The sequence below is a fragment of the Salvelinus sp. IW2-2015 genome, linkage group LG36, assembly GCF_002910315.2.
Source record: "Salvelinus sp. IW2-2015 linkage group LG36, ASM291031v2, whole genome shotgun sequence".
Classification (NCBI taxonomy): domain Eukaryota; kingdom Metazoa; phylum Chordata; class Actinopteri; order Salmoniformes; family Salmonidae; genus Salvelinus; species Salvelinus sp. IW2-2015.
In genome coordinates, this window is record NC_036875.1 from 39,983,564 (window position 1) to 39,997,123 (window position 13,560).

General features: G+C 44.2%; 1 pseudogene; it reads left to right on the top strand.

The window, feature by feature from the left end:
• Positions 1 to 13,560, top strand: part of LOC111959652 (FERM, ARHGEF and pleckstrin domain-containing protein 1-like) — a 146,215-nt pseudogene that overhangs the window by 3,597 nt on the left and 129,058 nt on the right.

Sequence of the window (13,560 nt, forward strand, 5' to 3'; positions counted from 1 at the left end):
TAGGGGCTGGATGTCTGTGGACCACACAGCCCAGATGGTAGGTCCTATTTAGCAGCTGGATGTCTGTGAACCACACAGCCCAGATGGTAGGTCCTTATTAGGGGCTGGATGTCTGTGGACCACACAGCCCAGATGGTATGTCCTTATTAGCAGCTGGATGTCTGTGGACCACACAGCCGAGATGGTATGTCCTTATAGCAGCTAGATGTCTGTGGACCACACAGCCCAGATGGTATGTCCTTATTAGCAGCTGGATGTCTGTGAACCACACAGCCCAGATGGTAGGTCCTTATTAGCAGCTGGATGTCGTGTGACCACACAGCCCAGATGGTATATCCTTATTAGGGGCTGGATGTCTGTGGACCACACAGCCCAGATGTATGTCCTTATTAGCAGTGGATGTCTGTGAACCACACAGCCAGATGGTAGTCCTTATTAGCAGCTGGATGTCTGTGGACCACACAGCCCAGATGGTAGGTCCTTATTAGCAGCTGGATGTCTGTGAACCACACAGCCCAGATGGTAGGTCCTTATTAGGGCTGGATGTCTGTGGACCACACAGCCCAGATGGTAGGTCCTTATTAGCAGCTGGATGTCTGTGAACCACACAGCCCAGATGGTAGGTCCTTATTGGGCTGGATGTCTGTGGACCACACAGCCCAGATGGTATGTCCTTATTAGCAGCTGGATGTCTGTGGACCACACAGCCGAGATGGTATGTCCTTATTAGCAGCTAGATGTCTGTGGACCACACAGCCCAGATGGTATGTCCTTATTAGCAGCTGGATGTCTGTGAACCACACAGCCCAGATGGTAGGTCCTTATTAGCAGCTGGATGTCTGTGGACCACACAGCCCAGATGGTATATCCTTATTAGGGGCTGGATGTCTGTGGACCACACAGCCCAGATGGTATGTCCTTATTAGCAGCTGGATGTCTGTGAACCACACAGCCCAGATGGTATGTCCTTATTAGCAGCTGGAGTTCTGTGAACCACACAGCCCAGATGGTAGGTCCTTATTAGCAGCTGGATGTCTGTGAACCACACAGCCCAGATGGTAGGTCCTTATTAGCAGCTGGATGTCTGGACCACACAGCCCAGATGGTATGTCCTTATTAGGGGCTGGATGTCTGTGGACCACACAGCCCAGATGGTATGTCCTTATTAGCAGCTGGATGTCTGTGGACCACACAGCCCAGATGGTATGTCCTTATTAGCAGCTGGATGTCTGTGAACCACACAGCCCAGATGGTATGTCCTTATTAGCAGCTGGATGTCTGTGAACCACACAGCCCAGATGGTAGGTCCTTATTAGCAGCTGGATGTCTGTGGACCACACAGCCCAGATGGTATGTCCTTATTAGCAGCTGGATGTCTGTGAACCACACAGCCCAGATGTATGTCCTTATTAGCAGCTGGATGTCTGTGGACCACACAGCCCAGATGGTAGGTCCTTATTAGCAGCTGGATGTCTGTGAACCACACAGCCCAGATGGTAGGTCCTTATTAGCAGCTGGATGTCTGTGGACCACACAGCCCAGATGGTATGTCCTTATTAGGGGCTGGATGTCTGTGAACCACACAGCCCAGATGGTATGTCCTTATTAGCAGCTGGATGTCTGTGGACCACACAGCCCAGATGGTATGTCCTTATTAGGGGCTGGATGTCTGTGAACCACACAGCCCAGATGGTATGTCCTTATTAGCAGCTGGATGTCTGTGGACCACACAGCCCAGATGGTATGTCCTTATTAGGGGCTGGATGTCTGTGGACCACACAGCCCAGATGGTATGTCCTTATTAGCAGCTGGATGTCTGTGGACCACACAGCCCAGATGGTAGTCCTTATTAGGGGCTGGATGTCTGTGGACCACACAGCCCAGATGGTATGTCCTTATTAGCAGCTGGATGTCTGTGAACCACACAGCCCAGATGGTATGTCCTTATTAGCAGCTGGATGTCTGTGGACCACACAGCCCAGATGGTAGGTCCTTATTAGCAGCTGGATGTCTGTGGACCACACAGCCCAGATGGTATGTCCTTATTAGCAGCTGGATGTCTGTGGACCACACAGCCCAGATGGTATGTCCTTATTAGCAGCTGGATGTCTGTGGACCACACAGCCCAGATGGTATGTCCTTATTAGGGGCTGGATGTCGTGGACCACACAGCCCAGATGGTATGTCCTTATTAGCAGCTGGATGTCTGTGAACCACACAGCCCAGATGGTATGGCCTTAATAGCAGCTGGATGTCTGTGAACCACACAGCCCAGATGTAGGTCCTTATTAGCAGCTGGATGTCTGTGAACCACACAGCCCATATGGTAGGTCCTTATTAGCAGCTGGATGTCTGTGGACCACACAGCCCAGATGGTATGTCCTTATTAGGGGCTGATGTCTGTGGATCACACAGCCCAGATGGTATGTCCTTATTAGCATCTGGATGTCTGTGAACCACACAGCCAGATGGTAGCGTCCTTATTAGCAGCTGGATGTCTGTGAACCACACAGCCCAGATGGTAGGTCCTTATTAGGGGCATTCTCTCTCTCTTGCTCGGTTGCTTCTTACCATCTCTACTGTTTTGTAGTTCACTCACTCTTTGTGCTAGTATTCCAACGCTAATTTGGTCATTTGTACAAACAAGTCCCTTCTCTTGCTGATGTTGTTTCATCATATATTAATGGGCTTGCCTTTTGAAAGTTCTTACGAAGAGTCAGTTATGTCACACATGCAGCTATCAAAAATATATGGAAATGTCTGCTCTACTCAAAATTACAACCAACTAATTGCAGCATTACCTGAAAAATGGAAAATGTAAGTGGAAGAGGGGGGGGAGTACGGAACGTGTCTGTCGGCCCTGCATTAAAGACCAAAATTGGTTAAAGAAAATTGTGATGAATAAAAAAGGATACCAGTTTAATTTAAGGATAAAAAAATGGACAGCTGTGCCATATAGATTTCAAAATAGTTGGGAAGAGATTTTCAATGTACCGATTCCATGGCACAAGGTTTATGAACTTATACACAAAACGATGCTCGATTCAAAACAGAGAGTTTTTACATTGAAATGATTTAACAAAATTCTTGCAACCAATAGAATGTTAAATATATGGCGGGTACAACCATCCCAGCTCTGCAGATTTTGCTGCAAAGAGACAGAATCATTTGATAATTTGTTTTGGTATTGTCCATATGTAGCTTGCCTTTGGTCGCAGGTTCAGGAATGGCTGAAGAATTGCAACATTTACCTGGAGCTAACTCTGCAGATAGCACTGCTGGGTGATTTAAAAAGTAATATTCAATCAATCAATAATATAATAATACTCTTTGCAAAAAAATGTGTATCTGTAATTTACAATATGTAGAGTCTATGAGAATAGAAAGGTTCATCATTTTTGTGAAACAGCACAGTTGAAAAATACATGAATTCGGGAAAGTATTCAGACCCCTTGACTTTTTCCACATTTTGTTACATTACAGGCTAATTATACAATTGATTAAATAAATGTGTTTCCTCATCAATCTACACACAATACTCCATAATGACATCACAATACCCCATAATGACATCACAATACCCCATAATGAGAAAGCGAAAACAGGTTTTTAAGGATTTTTGCACATTTATAAAAAATTAAAAACATACCTTATTCTAATAAGTATTCAGACCCTTTGCTATGAGACTCAAAATTGAGCTGAAGTGCATTGTGTTTCCATTGATCATTCTTGAGATGTTTCTACAACTTGATTGGAGTCTACCTGTAGTAAATTCAATAGATTGGACATGATTTGGAAAGGCACACACCTGTCTATTTTTTACCTTTATTTAACTAGGCAAGTCAGTTATTAAGAACAAATTCTTATTTTTAATGACGGCCTAGAAAGAGTGGGTTAACTGCCTTGTTCAGGGGCAGAACGACATATTTTTACCTTGTCAGCTCAGGGATTCAATCTTGCGGAAGCCACTCCTCAGTAAAAGGTACGACAGCCCGCTTGGAGTTTGCCAAAATGTACCTAAAGAACTCTCAGACCATGAGAAACAGGATTCTCTGGTCTGATGAAACCAAGATTGAACTCTTTGGCCTGAATGCCAAGTGTCACATCTGGAGGAAACCTGGCACCATCCCTACCGTGACGCATGATGGTGGCAGCATCAGGCTGTGGGGATGTTTTTCAGCGGCAGGGACTGGGAAACTAGTCAGGATCGAGGCAAAGATGAATGGAGCAAAGTAGAGAGAGATCCTTGATAAAAACCTGCTCCAGAGCGCTCAGGACCTCAGCTTGGGGCAAAGGTTCACCTTCCAACAGGACAACTACCCTAAGCCAACAGTCAAGACAACACAGGAGTGGCTTTGGGACAAGTCTGAATGTTCTTGAGTGGCCCAGCCAGAGCCCAGACTTGAATCCGATGGAACATATCTGGGGAAACCTGAAAATAGCTGCGCAGCCACGCTCCCCATCCAACCTGACAGAGCTTGAGAGAAACTCTCCAAATACAGGTGTGCCAAGCTTGTAGCGTCATACCCAAGAAAACTTGAGGCTGTAATCGCTGCCAAAGGTGCTTCAACAAAGTACTGAGTAAAGGGCCTCAATAATTACGGAAATTAGATTTTTTTCATTTAATTTACAAAAAAATTCTAAAAACCTGTTTTTGCTTTGTCAGTATGGGGTATTGTGTATATTGATGAGAAAAAAACTATTTTTTAAATCAATTTTAGAATAAGGCTGTAACAAATGTGGAAAAAGTTAAGGGGTCTGAACTTCAAAATAAGTTAACCAAAGTTTTGGAAATACATAACAGGATTTAACCAGTTATCAAAGAATGTTAGCTATATGCAGTTATCTTAGCCAGCCAGCTAATGTTAGCTGTTTAGCCAACTAGCTAATAGCCTAGCTAGCCTAGCCAAGCACCACGGTTATGGTCGGCAAGCTAGAGCCCAACTACTGCAGACCTGCTAGAACACAATTAAAACATACCTGCAGATTAAAAGCAAAGAGAGAGCAGAGACTTACAGATTGGGACCCATACGATGGTAAAACATTTAAGGGTGCAGCATCAGTTAGCTACCAAGCGAGGAGGAGGTGGGCGCTTCACCAGGCCGAAATCCAAATTGAATAGATTCCAGATGTCAGTCAGCTAGCGCGCTAGCACTAAGCCAAGGTAGAAAACTCCTGTATCCTAATTCAGAGAACATGCCGAAAAGTTAATGAAGCAAAAACGAGAACAAAATTGTGGGTAGTTTAGAAGATATCAGGAAATAAGTTAATAAATATGTAATAACCCAAACACATAACTATGTTTGTACTTATAGGTAACCAGATCGTGACTACAACTAAGTTACTAAGTCTTTGTTACATTGGTGAGTACAAATTCATGCTTCCTACCTTTTAAAGTAATGTTCTTAAATTGTTCAGAGAACATTAAGAAAACAACGTTCTTCAGTGGGAATTTCAGAACTTCAGCATAACGTTTTCTACAGGTTTCCTCAGGGTTCTATTTAAAGTCATGTTTTCAGAGCGTTCAAAGAACGTTAAATAACATTCTTCTATGGCAGGGATGGGAAACTCCAGTCTTTGGGGGCCTGATTGGTGTCATACATTTGCCCCACCTAACACACCTGACTCCAATAATCATTTAATCATGATATTCAGTTTAGAATGTAATTAATTTAATCAGATGTGTTTGCTAGAGATGGGGGAAAAGTGACACCTCCCCGGCCCCTGAGGACTGCAGTTGCCCATCCCTATTCTATGGGATTTCCAGTATAAAGTTTTCTGCAGCCTCTACTCTCTATTTAAAGTAATGTTCTAAGAACATTAAGAGAACTTTCCATAAAAACCGCAAGAAAACATTAGTAACATTTTTAAAGAACGTTGTAAAAATGTTATTTAAAAACATATACATTCTGTTCTCAGCATCAACAAAACTCTCTCTATCCTCAGTTGTTAAATGTGTTCAGGTGTCTTGGCCGTGCCCACTAATTGGCCACACCTGATATTAATGAGTGCTTGTTTACTTTTGAAGTGGGGTCTGTTTGAATAGAATAAAATGAACAGCTTTGTATGAGTAAAAAAAAAAACATGGCAAGCTAGCTCCATCCTGGTGGCGCAATGGACTAATTCCATGAATAGAGAGCAGAAGATCATAGGTTTGAATCTCACTGATTCCAAGTATCCTATCTGTGCTTTGAGTTCAAAACAGTTAACCCAAACTAAGCTAGCCGGGTTATTAAAAGTCTTATTGAAACATGTTCTCAGAACATTATTTAATTACCTTCAAATAATCTATAATTTCCGTTCTCAGAACGTTAATAAAACCTCCCAGGAAAACCTTCAGGGAAACATAGAAAAACTTTCTCAGAACCTCCCTGCATCCTAAAAATGTATTTTCCCAGAACAGGCTAAATTTTCACATCCTTTGCAAAGGGGCAAAATAAATCAAATAAATAACAGTATGGGGTAGTATGAGGTAGTTGGATGGGCTAATTACAGATGGGCTATCTACAGGTGCAGTGATCTGTGAGCTGCTCTGACAGCTGGTGCTTAAAGTTAGAGATGGAGATATGAGTCTCCAGCTTCAGAGATCTTTGCAATTCGTTCCAGTCATTGGCAGCAGAGAACTGGAAGGAAATGCGGCCAAATGAGGAATTGGCTTTGGGGGTGACCATTAAAATATACCTGCTGGAGCGCGTGCTACGGGTGGGTGCTGCTATGGTGACCAGTGAGCTGAGATAAGGCGGGGCTTTACCTAGCAGTGACTTATAGATGACCTGGAGCCAGTGGGTTTGGCCACGAATATGAAGCGAGAGCCAGCCAACGAGAGCATACAGGTCGCAGTGGTGGGTAGTGAATGGGGCTTTGGTGACAAAACAGATGGCACTGTGATAGACTGCATACAATTTTCTGAGTAGATTGCTGGAGGCTATTTTGTAAATGACATCGCGGAAGTCAAGGATCGGTAGGATGGTCACTTTTACGAGGGTATGTTTGGCAGCATGAGTGAAGGATGCTTTGTTGCGAAATAGGAAGCCAATTCTATATTTAATTTTGGATTGGAGATGGTTAATGTGAGTCTGGAAGGAGAGTTTACAGTCTAACCAGACACCTAGGTATTTGTAGTTGTCCACATATTCTAAGTCAGAACCATCCAGAGTAGTGATGGACGGGCGGGCAGGTGTTGGCAGCGATCTGTTGAAGAGCATGTATTTAGTTTTACTTGCATTTAAGAGCAGTTGGAGTCCACGGAAGGAGAGTTGTAGCATTGAAGTTCGTCTGGAGGTTAGTTAACACAGTGTCCAAAGAGTTGGATCAGAGAATCACTTGCAGCAAGAGCGACATCATTTATGTATACAGAGAAAAGAGTAGGCCCAAGAATTGAACCCTGTGGCACCCCCATAGAGACTGCCAGAGGTCCGGACAACAGGCCCTCTGATTTGACACACTGAACTCTGTCTGAGAAGTAGTTGGTGAACCAGGCAATCATTTGAGAAACCAAGGCTTTTGAGTCTGCCGATAAGAATGTGGTGATTGACAGAGTCGAAAGCCTTGGCCAGGTCGATGAATACAGCTGCACAGTATTGTCTCTTATCGATGGCGGTTATGATATCGTTTAGTACCTTGAGCGTGGCTGAGGTGCACCCACGACCAGCTCGGAAACCAGATTGCATAGCGGAGAAGGGACGGTGCGATTCGAAATGGTCGGGGATCTGTTTGTTAACTTGGCTTTCGAAGACCTTAGAAAGACAGGGTAGGATAGATGCAGTTTGGGTCTAGAGTGTCTCCTCCTTTGAAGAGGGGGATGACCGCGGCAGCTTTCCAATCTTTGGGGATCTCAGACGATACGAAAGAGGATGAACAGAGGGGTTGCAACAATTTCAACGAATAAATTTAGAAAGAGAGGGTCGATTGTCTAGCCCGGCTGATTTGTAGTGGTCCAGATTTTGCAGCTCTTTGAGAACATCAGCTAGCTGGATTTGGGTGAAAGAGAAATGGGGGAGGCTTGGGAAAGTTTCTGTGGAGGGTGCAGGGCTGTTGACCTGGGTAGGGGTAGCCAGGTGGAAAGCATGGCCAGCCGTAGAAAAATGCTTATTGAAATTTTCAATTATCATGGATTTATTGGTGGTGACAGTGTTTCCTAGCCTCAGTGCAGTGGGCAGCTGGGAGGAGGTGCTCTTATTCTCCATGGACTTTACAGTGTCCCAGAACTTTTTGGAGTTTGTGCTACAGGATGCAAATTTCTGTTTGAAAAAGCTAGCCTTTGCTTTCCTAACTGCCTGTGTATATTGGTTCCTAACTTCCCTGAAAAATTGCATATCGCGGGGGCTATTCGATGCTAGTGCAGTATGCCACAGGATGTTTTTGTGCTGGTCAAGGGCAGTCAGGTCTGGAGTGAACCAAGGGCTATATCTGTTCCTGGTTCAAATTTTTTTGAACGGGGCATGCTTATTTAAGATGGTGAGGAAAGCACTTTTAAAGAATAACCAGGCATCCTCTACTGTCGCAATGAGGTCAATATCCTTCCAGGATACCCGGGCCAGGTCGATTAGAAAGGCCTGCTCGCTGAAGTGTTTTAGGGAGCGTTTGACAGTGATGAGGGGTGGTCGTTTGACCGCAGACCCATTACGGACGCAGGCAATGAGGTAGTGATCGCTGAGATTCTGTTTGAAGACAGCAGAGGTGTATTTGGAGGGCAGGTTGGTTAGGATGATATCTATGAGGGTGCCCGTGTTTACGGATTTGGGGTTGTACCTGGTAGGTTCATTGATAATTTGTTGTGAGATTGAGGGTTATCAAGCTTAGATTGTAGGATGGTCGGGGTGTTAAGCATGTCCCAGTTTAGGTCACCTAACAGCACAAGCTCTGAAGATAGATGGGGGGGCAATCAATTCACATATGGTGTCCAGGGCACAGCTGGGGGCAGAAGGTGGTCTATAGCAAGCGGCAACGGAGAGAGACTTGTTTCTGGAAAGGTGGATTTTTAAAAGTAGAGCCTCAAATTGTTTGGGCACAGACCTGGATAGTTAAACAGAACTCTGCAGGCTATCTCCTCAGTAGATTGCAACTCCGCCCCCTTTGGCAGTTCTATCTTGTCTGAAAATGTTATAGTTAGGGATGGATATTTCAGGGCAGTTAACCCTCAACAACACCTGATCCCCAGGCGCCGATGACGTGGACATCGATTAAGGCAGCCCCCGTACCTCTCTGATTCAGAGGGGTTGGGTTAAATGCAGAAAACATATTTCGGTTGAATTCATTCAGTTGTACAACTGACTAGGTATTCCCTTTCCCTTTGTTATTCCATTGCACTTTGAAATCAAGCAAAACATTTGCAGAGAGAGGGAGCTAATTGCTTCTGCCAAAAGATACAATTATCACCCTTTAGCTTAGATTACATTGCTAGTCTAACAATGTGAACTCTCTCCTATTTTCTATTAAGGTATCTTTACTTTTATTCAAGTATGACTTTTGACTACTTTTTCCACCACTGGTAATAGTCCCCTCTGTTTTCTCCAGGATAGGACTAGGGTCCCACTCCCTAATGCTCAAGTTGAACAATGAATAGATTTAACAATCAACAGACATGATCTGAACTGCATTATAGACTTGCAAGGTGTTTGTGTATACGTGTGTACAGGTTCGAGCCTAGTGAGAGACAAGGATGGAACCTACTCTGTTACATGAATGTGTGTGTGATGGTACTTCTGCCTCCCCTGCAGGCTGGATGGTAGCAGGACAGAGCACCATGGTGGAGCCCAAGCCCAGAGCATCAGCAGCTCAGCGTCTTGAAGCCCAGGAGACTCTGGGTATCAGCACCCTGGACCCTGGCCACCGGCCACCCACCATGCCCCCCGGACGCCATGTCACCATCAAGGTCCGCATGTTGGACGACACAGAGGAGGTCTTTGACATCTCGGTGAGTTCTGGTTGGCTGTCTGTCTGATTGGCTTATAGTGCAATGTGTTCAAGGTATAACTACTTCCCATTCTATTTTTTGTGTGTCAAGTCGAGTGAGAGAATTTAGCATAACAAAATGTTATATCTAAGTATGCCTTTAAACGGTGTCATCCTTTTGTTGTCTTTTTATAACTTTGCCATTAAAGCAGGAGATCATTTTTACCCCCTGACAGCAGTCTGTTGTTAAGGGTTACAGGTTGGCATGGGTAACTGTATAAACGTCAAGGTTCTGTATGCATGAATGAGCCTAGACTATGCTGGAAAATGTCACTGCTGGAAAATGTCTGGGTTCTGACCTTCATTGTCAACATTTCTGACTTTAGCTGTTGGTGTGGTGAATAAGGGTACTGAACTAGTTCTGTGTTTCTTGTTTACAACCTCACTAGACAGATGGGAGAGCAACTTAAACTATTACCCATGTGGGTGTATGGATCAGGAGGAGAGGTTTAGTTCATTCAGATACACATTAGTACATCAGGCCTAGTTTTCCTGGGTAAATAAGTTACCTTTCATAGTATTTAATTGTTTGTTATGAGACCAACTGGTCTGTCTTGGGTATACAGTATGGTTGTGGAAAGGGGACAGTTTGTGATGTGTTTGAATGGCCAGAGATCTGCCATGATACATTTTACTTTTCATTAGCAGGCTATTTACCTCTGTGTTTATTAAAGATTCTCTCTGAGATTAGAGCTGTTTGAGATTACCTTTCTTTGCAGTGCAATATTTTAGCACAACACTAAATCTCAGAATAGGCCTACTCTTGCTTTGACATTGCTGCCTTTCATGTGAAATCGAATCTGCTTGATAATGACTGACTGATGTTCTGAAGACGACAATATGGTTAGGAGATATATTAAAGAAAGGTAATGGATGCTTTTTGAAATGTGAATGCTAATTTAAGACCTTGAGCTTTATCCAACAGACATGTAAATCACGATATTTCCTGTTGAAATTGACAAAAATTGATTGGTTGTCCTGTACCGTGTTTTCTCCCAGAGTTCCTGTCACATTTTGGTATTACACTAAGGTATATGCTAAGACCCTGATATAGCCCTTGAACATGGTGGAGCTTTGATCAAGACTAGGTTATTTTCCTGAGAATAGTCCAACTAGCAATATCTTCTGACCACAGTGCTTCCTGCTGGGAGCGAGGGAGCAAGATGGGAGGTAGGGATAAGGAAGAGAGGGAAGAAGACGTGATGATGGAGGGAAATAGATAGAGCACACAGAGGACTCATTCAATGGGTATGAGTAGAGCCTCGTAGTAGAGATGGGAATGAATAGAGCCTCGTGGTAGAGATAGGTATGAATAGAGCCTCGTTGTTATGCTGGTGAATGAGGACCCAAAAGCGACGTAATAGTAACAGAGTCTTTATTCCAGTATTAAACAAATAATGATTCTCCTGGATATTATCAATGGTAAATCCAAAACAGGAAACTGAAATCCTCTCGTCAATAGAGAGGAACGACTGGAGACGCGACCACAGACTGCAGGTCGCTTCAGGAAGGCACTGGCCGTAGCTGACATAGACACCTGCTCACACGCAGCATCTGAAGAAGGCAAAGAACACGACAGGGCGGAACAAGGACACAGGACAGCAAACATCAAACAAGAATCCGACAAGGACAGAAGCGGAAAACAGAGGGAGAAATAGGGACTCTAATCAGAGGGCAAATAGGGGACAGGTGTGAAAGAGTAAATGAGGTCGTTAGGAGAATGAGAAACAGCTGGGAGCAGGAACGGAACGATAGAGAGAGAGAGGCGGGAGAGGGAGAGAGGAGGAGAGAGGAGAGAGAGAGAAAGAGGGAAAGAAACCAAATAAGACCAGCAGAGGGAAGCACAGGGACAAGACATGATGATCACAGACAAAACATGACACTCGTGGTAGAGATGGGTATGAATAGAGCCTCGTAGTAGAGATGGGAATGAGTAGAACCTCATGTAGAGATGGTAATGAATAGAGCCTCGTGGTAGAGATGGTAATGAAAGAGCCTCGTGGTAGAGATGGGTATGAATAGAGCCCGTAGTAGAGATGGGTATGAATAGAGGCTCTGTGGTAGAGATGGTAATGAATAGAGCCTCGTGGTAGAGATGGGTATGAATAGAGCCTCGTGTGAGAGATGGGTATGAATAGAGCCTCGTAGTAGAGATGGGAATGAGTAGAACCTCGTGGTAGAGATGGGTATGAATAGAGCCTCGTGGTAGAGATGGTAATGAATAGAGCCTCGTGGTAGAGATGGTAATGAATAGAGCCTCGTGGTAGAGATGGGTATGAATAGAGCCTGTGGGTAGAGATGGTAATGAATAGAGCCTCGTGGTAGAGATGGTAATGAATAGAGCCTCGTGGTAGAGATGGGATGAATAGAGCCTCGTAGTAGAGTGGGTATGAGTTAGAGCCTCGTGGTAGAGATGGGTATGAATAGAGCCTCGTAGTAGAGATGGGTATGAATAGAGCCTCGTGGTAGAGATGCTTGAAATAGAGCCATGTGACTGACAGTGTGGTCAGTATGTTTGACCCTAGCTGCTGAGAAATATTGTCAGGTTTCCCAACTGCTGTGTAAAGTGTTGTTCTCACAGCATGCTGCGAGGCTTCCTGTGTTGGCCCTGAGGATCGGCCCTTCAGGGAGCGAGTTCTGCAGTGTGTGTAGTACTCGCCTGTGCTCTACTAGTGTATATTGAAAATAACTGTCCAAGAGATCTCACATAGAGATGTCATCAGTGAGCTAGGCTCGAATTACCATCGTAATTTAAAGTCAAACATTGCCTGTCAGGAAAATTCAATGTCCTTTGTGTAGGCTGAGTAATTTTATTCTCTCAAAGAGTAATTTATTTTTGTTTTGAGAGACTCTCTAACTAGGGTATATTACTTCTTCCCAGCTCGTAACCAAGAGCTTGAGGTCATGCTGTTGTTTATGCCTGAAGCTCATCAGGAAGTTCTGTCTCTGAATGTCTCAATATGTGAATTTCGCCAACTGCCACCTAGACTCAGGTTAATTAAAGAGAAGGAGAGAGAGATGACGTGTTTCTCCATCGGAAGCTAAAACGCGCAAATTAAAAATGGAAGGAGGGTAGGCATGCTGATTATGCTACACTGTAAAACATTTTGCTCTGTGCGACTTATTTCTACAAAGGAGTCTTTATTTAGATAGTATTCACATACATTTACCCTTTACCACTATGGGGTATGCACCGTAAACACAACAGTACCATGGTGGGTTAACTGAGCTGTAGTGATGGGGAGTCCTTGCTGGGTGTCATGACTGCTGAAAGAGGCAGCTAGCTAACACTGATATGAACAGCTGGGTGTCATGACTACTGAAGGATGTAGCTAACACTGATATGAACAGCTGGGTGTCATGACTACTGAAGGATGTAGCTAACACACTGATATGAAACAGCTGCGGGTGTACTATGACTACTGAAGGATGCTAGCTAAACACTGATATGAACAGCTGGGTGTCATGACTGCTGAAGGATGTAGCTAACACTGATATGAACAGCAAACTACATCCTTCATAGTCATGGGACACCCAGCTGTTCAATCAGTGTTAGCTACACCTTCAGTAGCTCAGACCACCCAGCTGTTCATATCAGTGTTAGCC